We start from the raw sequence: 7,642 nt of genomic DNA, 5'->3' as shown, positions 1-7,642 counted from the left end.
TGACATGTGTGCTGTGATGCTCTGCTGTGCTGCCTGCCAGTACTCCTGAGCTGTCTTGTCAATCCACTTCCTAGACTCTTCTCAATAAGACCGTGGGCTGTCCTGCAAAGTCTGTTGTCATCATTATCCCTATGTCACATTTACATGACCGAAATGTCTGCTACTGTATACTGTATGTCCAACAGACCACTGGACCTTAGGACAACCAAACAGCCAGTATCTATTGATTGGAAAGCAGCATTGAAGCTTTTCATGAGCTGTAATGACAGTGCAAGTGTTCTGAGTTCACGAAAGTGAATTGAACATTCAGGAATAATCATTAAAATATCTGGATCCCACTGCTTTGGCTGCAAATATTGCTTTGTCACTTACTGCATGAACACCTGAAAAGGTGCTGTCATGGGAGCCCACTAAAGGCATTTTTTAAAAATGTATTTTGAAATTTACTGTTATAGTGTTGTAGCTGTAGGTTTATACACTGTCTCTAAATCAGTCCTCAAAGCAATGGACAATATAAAAAATACACTGAATTAAGTTATGTGTAATATGCAATACACCAGACGTGTTTCACTGCAGTTCTTAGTGGTTTTGGACATATGACTAGTGTCACACACGTGCGCTTAGGAGGCAGTCAACAAGCCCAAAAGTGAGTGAAATATCACGAGACAAGGGGTTGATTTGCGGTACTAACGCCTCTCTCTCTCTCTCGTCAGACAAAAAAAAGAAAAATAATTCACGTTCCATACTTCCGGGTTCCAAAATGGCCACCCAGACGTCACTTCCAGCATCCCCTGATAACGCAGCTTCTGACTCTCATTTGATGACGATACCTCCGGTTCCATCTGATGACATCACTTCCTGCATTACATTACTTCGGGTCTCTCTTTAATGACATTGTATCCGTCCAACAGTTTCGGCGTCATCTCCTGCCAACTCATTTCTGTTCTCCATTTTCTTCATGTATAAAAAGCCAAATTTTCTGTTACATGGTATCAAGTGCTGTAAATGATTTTTGATCACAACTCAAGTCTATATGTTTTTCTTTTGTCCAACGGACATTATACGGGGACGGTCCCCAACTCTTTTCCTTTTGTGGAAGTGCTTTTTTTCAACTTATTACACTAGACAGAACATCATTACCCACAATCCTCAAAGTGCCGTCCTCTAGTTCTTAAAGAAAGTGAAACTTGCTGTTTGCAATATTAGTGTCTACAGTTGAACATTCATTCACTTGCGCTCCAAGTCTCTTGCTCATTCATTAATTAACAGATTCCTTATTTCAAATCATTTTTATTATTGCAGAGAGAACTCAGGCTCAATTTTTCCAACTGCCCGCTTGGTTTTTCTCCCGATATTCCTGTTTCCCCTCCACGTGCCAAAGCCTTGTAGGTTATGTTAACTGAAGACCCCAGACTGACCACTTTGCGTGAATGAGTGGGAGTGTGTGTGAGTGGGGTCTGTGCTACACTGGCGCAGAGTGCTGCCAGGAAATTTACCAGGTTAGTGAATGAAGCTGTTGATGGATGAAATTTGATTTAAAAAAAAAGCATGACTTCAGTGAAATTTGAGTTAATTGTTAGAAATATTTTGTATATTGCAATAGTGTTGAACAAGCTAACCTGTTCTGATACCATTTAGGGTTAGGCTAGGGAAAAGGGGGAGAATTGTCCTTACAAGGTCAAAAAGCTGGCACTTTCATCCCGTAATATAAAGTTTCAATTAATCTGCATTAACCCGTATTTCTATTATCATCCAAAAAAAAGAAACATTTTTCTACAAATAAATAACCTCAATTCAAATACCAATAAAAACTGCTTTCTTTAAAAAGGTCTCCATAAAATAAGGTTTTAGAAAAAGTGTGTAATAAATAATTTATAATAAAAACTTAAATAAATATTTAAAATTACCCTTTCATATCTATTCCTTAAAGCACCTTAATTTAAATACAGTTAATGTTTGAGGTTATAAATATATAAAAATAGTTTTAAATACTCCATTAAAAAAATAAATAAATAAATGAACAGGGATCTTAAAAAAATATAAACTACCAATTAAAATTAGGGTTCAAATCTAAAGGTATTACTGTAATTTAAGGCAGTGTTTCCCAAACTCGGTCCTGGTGAACCCCTGTGGCTGCAGGTTTTTGTTCCAACCAGCTTCTGTTTTTAATTGAACTCCTGGGCTAATTAAGTGAACTGATATTTCCCAAGTTCTGTGTTTAGGGAACAATATAGAAATTAGAAAACTAAGTTTGCTAAAAAAAAATATTAAAATATACCAAGCAGTTATATAGGAATAATGTATTTTTTTTCTTTTTAACAGTATATTCATCTTGATTTTTATTCTACTTTTCTAGGTCTTCTAATTGTTTAATTAATCCATTATTTACTAATTAGTGGGTCTGACTCTAAAGTAGTTGCAGCCTTTGATTATTCAGTGTTGTTTGCCTGGGTGTCTGATCTGCTCGTTTTAAATTGTCATTATTAAGATACAATGAAGGGGGAAAAACTGCACAGAGAAAGGGCAAAGTATAATGAAATCAACAAAAGAGAGTTAAGCAGTTAAATCTATAGCAAAAGCAGAAATATTTCTAACTGTCTTATAAATGTAAAAATCATGCTGCTGTGCTTTTCTGAATGTCGAAAAAAAAATCCCAGCTAATTAAATGAGATCAGTGCTATCAGGTATTGTCACTGATTAGGAATGTGGTTGGAACAAAAACCTGCAGCCACAGGGGTTCACCAGGACTGAGTTTGGGAAACACTGATTTAAGGTAAGGGGTATAAGATGGTGTTTCCAACATCAGGGCATAATAAATAATTTTAAGATCAGGCCTGGACTTACACAATCTTAACATAAGGGCCTTATTCCAAGAGGTTAAGATAAGGATTGTCGTAGATAACAGCAGTGTTTACAGCGTGGTCTACAAAAGGTCTTGTTGTAGGCTGGGTGTCCAATCTATGACTGGGCTCTGACTATAAGGGCCAAGTTTTGATGAGCCAATGGAGGACGAGCTGTGGTGGATCCTAACAATCTACTTAATCACAGTTATAATTTAATTTACACCGTTTAATTTTCCATTTTTATGTAGCTTTCCCATTTTCATTTAATATTTTGTTTAATGCATTCATCCATTAATTTCCTCAGTGGTCTACAGTCACAGTAAGCTGCTTATTCTGGCAGTAAAGATGTCTGTTCTGGCAGCTTTGGGTAGAAGGAAGGAATCAACAATAGACAGGATGCCAGTCCATCACATGGCTCATTCAAGCATCTATCACCCTAACTTTCCATCTCTGATAAGCCCAACATGGTCCACTTTTATATGTGGAAACCCACTAAACTACCCCAAGAAAGCCTCCATGGACATGGAAACTCTGCACGGAGAACAGTCAGGCTGGGATTTGACTAACCACTGTACCCTTTGTACCAAGCTAAATGAAATTTAGAGTGAGGCCATTATTGTGAATGGACTTTAATCCATCAAACCAGAAGGATGAAAGTGATCAGTGATCATCCAGCTACATCTAAGCACGTGTTCCATAAATTTACCAAACTCATTCAGTTTATGTTGTTAAGTATTGAGACATTTCTTCTTGGAATATATGAATAAAGAATAATTAAAAAGCATAAAAAGTCACTAAGTCCACACTGTACCCAATTAATAAGGGGCAGCTCAGTGGCACGGTGGTTAGCTCAAATCCCCGCGCCACCAATGTCTGGAAGGACTTGTACCCAGGTCTGTGAGGATAGGTTTTTATACAGGCCACAGCTGCAAGCTAGCTGAGGGTAAATTTCACGTAAATGTTCCAAACCGTATCCCTTTGAGAACAGTACAATATATGTTACGTAGCAGTGTGGTTGAACACATTGACAGCAGCACCACGGGGACCTATAAAAATGTCACCATTACGGGAGTGCGTTGTACAGGCCTAAGCAATGGACTGTAAACCACAGATTTAATGGATCACATTCCCACCACTCACTGTCACTACCCTGCCGGTGCTGTAATTGTAGAAAGAGGAGACATTTACCATTTACTTATATTATTACAGTTAGGAGCCTTATGGGACTAATGAACAATAAAGAAACATTGGAACCAGTCCATTGCAGGGCACATTAATGTGCACTCCCACACTCATTTATGTGGGGTGAATTTAGAGTCACCGTATGTGAGTGAGAATGCGATGGAGTAGCACCCCACCCAGGAGCTCAGTGCTGTTAGGAGAATTTCTAAACCTTATACATTAAAAAAGATGTCTCTTTAACCAAGCTTGGTGGACTATGAGATTTTCAAGAACATTTCTTTTCCATGTAGTTCACATGAACCCACCTGAGTACATCCTTGTTAGGAGCATTCATCTGTCACTGTCCCCTGTTTAAACCAACAGCTGGTAATTGCTGCTTTGTTACTGACATTAATCAACTGCTGACCTTTTCTATGTTACGGGCCAGTTGACAATTTTATCTGTGCAACAGGCCCGTAGCTAATTATTGTCTTGTAGACCTATGACTCAATACGTTTATCCTTTTCAGTAATGCGTTATGACAGGACTTACATTTGCCAATAATATACCGCCTACTATGAGCAACATCCCAGCATCCAGTGCAGGAATGGACTGGCTAAATTCGATAGAGAATTTAAAATAATAGACTATGATGACAAGAATTCTATTATAAGGTTATTACATACAAACCTTAGATATCCTGCGGCCTATCATTACGTGCGTGTGTGTGTATGTGTGTGTGTGTGTGTGTGAGACTACAGTCACCATGGAGAGCAGGAGCCTCTGTCTAGGAGAACTAAGTCAATGCTGCCATCTGCTGCTCATCAGCACTGTTTGTAAGACGACGCTTCTAGGAAACAAGAGTGAATCTGTGCGTGGTGAAGCAAACGGGCTTGCGTAAGAATGTTAGTATGAATAAACACAGCGCTGTTTAACCCAAATGGGGACAGACCCTGACAGAAATGTAACCCTGTAATTTACAAGCTGCAGCGTATTCATTGACAGGTTTTGACAGAGCTTCTGTCTATGCTTAGGCCCTAAGCAGTGCCAGTGCTAGGTTATTTTGCACCCTAGGCCAAGCTTATTAGTGTGCCAACTGACTGTTCGGTAGCTAACCCGTGTGGCTGAGTCCCCCGCCCAATGATCTGCGCTCTAGGCAAATGTCTAATTCACCTTAATGGTGACGCCAGCCCTGGCCTTAATGTCATATTTTTGTAATTCATTGTACCTCTAATTGACTAATTTTGAATATATTTATAGTGTCTTTCTCAAATCAAACAGAGAGGGCAGTAACTCAGACACTTTACTACAAACAAAGGGGCTGTTCCTTTGAAATAAGACATCCTGCCTAATAAAATGATCCCTGGATCTGTAGTTCAGATAATCTATACAAATTTGAGTGAGATGAAAAAATACTAATGATAGTATCAGAAGGAGGAAAGCATCATTCTGCACTAGTAAGGAACATAAACCCATTCCTTGTAATAAAATATGTTGCAAGATGGACATCATAATATTTTAGAAACAACAAAACAATGGCTACCTCTACATTAGAAAAGGACTGTAAGTACAAAGGCAGGGCCTCAGCCTCACAAGTGGGATTAGCCATGGATAACTGTAAAGGTGAAGACTATCAATTTAATCATGACTATAATTGGTGTCATTTTAGCCAATGTCAATAATTTTTAGCTGTTTGCAGTTCAAAATCATCTGTCCATTATAGGGTTGCTGACAGCCAATGCCTATCCTGACAGAACTGAGTGGAAAAGTGGAAAGACCCTAAACCGTGACATCAGTCTTCAGCCACTAGATAGATAGATAGATAGATAGATAGATAGATAGATAGATAGATAGATAGATAGATAGATAGATAGATAGATAGATAGATAGATAGATAGATAGAAACCCAGGTGACAGCCAGCCCAAACCCTGACACAGGTGCAAATAAAGGACGGTTTTTATTATAAATACCTCTAAAATGTTACACAAGCACAAAAACACTGGTTTCTCTCTCTCTCCCTTCAATAATTCTCTTACCACCGCACTGCCCTCCTCCAGTCAAGTGTTGTCTCTCTACCACACAGCTTCGACTCGCCTGATAATGAATAAGGGAGTGCGGCCCCTTTTATTACAGACCCGGAGTACTTCCGGTGCCAGGGCGATTGACCTCTGTTTTTCACAAACCTCTGGGTCACATGGAAGTCCATCAACATAGTAGGGAGCTTGTTTCCCTGCAACGCCGTCTTGCAGCACCCAATGACCCCAACAGGGCTTCCCTGTCAGACTACATTTCCCAGTATGCCCTGCTGACTTCCCACTGGGTGTGGATCTCTGGGACTGCTGCCATCTAGCATGCTGGGGGAATAAAAACTCTCCAGCAATATCTCTTCTTTTACAGGGGCTGTCCGTCCATCTCTTCCTTCTGGGTCTGCTTCCTGCCCATATGACATTTACAATAGATAGATAGATAGATAGATAGATAGATAGATAGATAGATAGATAGATAGATAGATAGATAGATAGATAGATAGATAGATAGATAGATAGATAGATAGATAGATAGATAGATAGATATGAAAGGCACTACATGATAGATAGATAGATAGATAGATAGATAGATAGATAGATAGATAGATAGATAGATAGATAGATAGATAGATAGATAGATAGATAACCTCTTCAAGTTTCAGCCCAGACCTCCAGCTGACTTGACTTTCTGCAGTCTCATCATGGATGTATGCTCGTCATATTTAGCGTAACTGTTTCAAAGGCAGATATCCTGTAATTTCCTTCTGATTTTCCTTTCCCAGGTTGGATTCTCAGCATTGCTACTGAAGATGTCATCCTCTTATCATCAGTCATGGTAAAGAATCTCAGCATGACTCTGGACTCACTTTTATTGATCAAATGATTTTCTTCAATAGCCCAATTATTTAGCTTCTATCTCTGTAATATTCAGGGATTTGACTCTTTATTAATAATTATGCCATGCAACTCCTTGTTCAGACACAGCAAACCTCCTTGCGACGGCATGTATGGATGTGCCATCCTGGAGTAGCTGGGCTATCTGTACAACCCGAATCGGCTGCAGGTACTGACCACCTCATGCTGCCAGTAGTGACAAGAATGCTAGCAAAACTCAAAACTAGAGAATAATCAGTCAGGAAAGATAAGGAGAGAGCAAATGCCTGTGACTACCACCTGCAAACCATTCCCTTTTTGGCGGTGTCTTGCTGTTGCCTCTCCTGTGTCCCTGTTGTCACTTCATTTGTACCAAAGCAGGTGAGATTGACTCACAATCGCTTTTGCTGTCTAACTGGACAGGTTGATATCCCTGAAGCTTCTTTGGCTTGGTGTTAGACTGGATGATTAAGTGTTCCCTTAATTTTTTGAGCAGTGTATATATACAGTAAATGTTCATCTATTGTATAATAAAATAAAGAATATGATCTTTATATGCCAGAAGGATTTAATTGTTTCCCAAATTAAGTTTCAGAAACTTGATAAAAGAAAATCTGAATGACACAATAAGTCCAGAAAGAACAGTAGGCCGTGTTGGCCTTGGGGCTTCTAAAAACACTAGAACTACAATGAAAGTAAAAACTTTTATTCACATTGAATCAACACATTCTTGCAAT

This window comes from Erpetoichthys calabaricus, chromosome 14 (assembly GCF_900747795.2).
Source record: "Erpetoichthys calabaricus chromosome 14, fErpCal1.3, whole genome shotgun sequence".
NCBI classification, from domain to species: Eukaryota; Metazoa; Chordata; class Cladistia; order Polypteriformes; family Polypteridae; genus Erpetoichthys; species Erpetoichthys calabaricus.
This window is presented reverse-complemented; position numbering follows the sequence as displayed.